Below are 1,704 nucleotides of genomic sequence, written 5' to 3'. Positions count from 1 at the left end.
TTAGGGTTAGGGTTAGGGTTAGGGTTAGGGTTAGGGTTAGGGTTAGGGTTAGGGTTAGGGTTAGGGTTAGGGTTAGGGTTAGGGTTAGGGTTAGGGTTAGGGTTAGGGTTAGGGTTAGGGTTAGGGTTAGGGTTAGGGTTAGGGTTAGGGTTAGGGTTAGGGTTAGGGTTAGGGTTAGGGTTAGGGTTAGGGTTAGGGTTAGGGTTAGGGTTAGGGTTAGGGTTAGGGTTAGGGTTAGGGTTAGGGTTAGGGTTAGGGTTAGGGTTAGGGTTAGGGTTAGGGTTAGGGTTAGGGTTAGGGTTAGGGTTAGGGTTAGGGTTAGGGTTAGGGTTAGGGTTAGGGTTAGGGTTAGGGTTAGGGTTAGGGTTAGGGTTAGGGTTAGGGTTAGGGTTAGGGTTAGGGTTAGGGTTAGGGTTAGGGTTAGGGTTAGGGTTAGGGTTAGGGTTAGGGTTAGGGTTAGGGTTAGGGTTAGGGTTAGGGTTAGGGTTAGGGTTAGGGTTAGGGTTAGGGTTAGGGTTAGGGTTAGGGTTAGGGTTAGGGTTAGGGTTAGGGTTAGGGTTAGGGTTAGGGTTAGGGTTAGGGTTAGGGTTAGGGTTAGGGTTAGGGTTAGGGTTAGGGTTAGGGTTAGGGTTAGGGTTAGGGTTAGGGTTAGGGTTAGGGTTAGGGTTAGGGTTAGGGTTAGGGTTAGGGTTAGGGTTAGGGTTAGGGTTAGGGTTAGGGTTAGGGTTAGGGTTAGGGTTAGGGTTAGGGTTAGGGTTAGGGTTAGGGTTAGGGTTAGGGTTAGGGTTAGGGTTAGGGTTAGGGTTAGGGTTAGGGTTAGGGTTAGGGTTAGGGTTAGGGTTAGGGTTAGGGTTAGGGTTAGGGTTAGGGTTAGGGTTAGGGTTAGGGTTAGGGTTAGGGTTAGGGTTAGGGTTAGGGTTAGGGTTAGGGTTAGGGTTAGGGTTAGGGTTAGGGTTAGGGTTAGGGTTAGGGTTAGGGTTAGGGTTAGGGTTAGGGTTAGGGTTAGGGTTAGGGTTAGGGTTAGGGTTAGGGTTAGGGTTAGGGTTAGGGTTAGGGTTAGGGTTAGGGTTAGGGTTAGGGTTAGGGTTAGGGTTAGGGTTAGGGTTAGGGTTAGGGTTAGGGTTAGGGTTAGGGTTAGGGTTAGGGTTAGGGTTAGGGTTAGGGTTAGGGTTAGGGTTAGGGTTAGGGTTAGGGTTAGGGTTAGGGTTAGGGTTAGGGTTAGGGTTAGGGTTAGGGTTAGGGTTAGGGTTAGGGTTAGGGTTAGGGTTAGGGTTAGGGTTAGGGTTAGGGTTAGGGTTAGGGTTAGGGTTAGGGTTAGGGTTAGGGTTAGGGTTAGGGTTAGGGTTAGGGTTAGGGTTAGGGTTAGGGTTAGGGTTAGGGTTAGGGTTAGGGTTAGGGTTAGGGTTAGGGTTAGGGTTAGGGTTAGGGTTAGGGTTAGGGTTAGGGTTAGGGTTAGGGTTAGGGTTAGGGTTAGGGTTAGGGTTAGGGTTAGGGTTAGGGTTAGGGTTAGGGTTAGGGTTAGGGTTAGGGTTAGGGTTAGGGTTAGGGTTAGGGTTAGGGTTAGGGTTAGGGTTAGGGTTAGGGTTAGGGTTAGGGTTAGGGTTAGGGTTAGGGTTAGGGTTAGGGTTAGGGTTAGGGTTAGGGTTAGGGTTAGGGTTCGGGTTAGGGTTAGGGTTAGGGTTAGGGTTAGGGTTAGGGTTAGGG

The sequence above is a fragment of the Entelurus aequoreus genome, linkage group LG02 (genome assembly GCF_033978785.1).
Source record: "Entelurus aequoreus isolate RoL-2023_Sb linkage group LG02, RoL_Eaeq_v1.1, whole genome shotgun sequence".
Taxonomy (NCBI): domain Eukaryota; kingdom Metazoa; phylum Chordata; class Actinopteri; order Syngnathiformes; family Syngnathidae; genus Entelurus; species Entelurus aequoreus.
Note: the sequence above shows the minus strand (reverse complement) of the source record.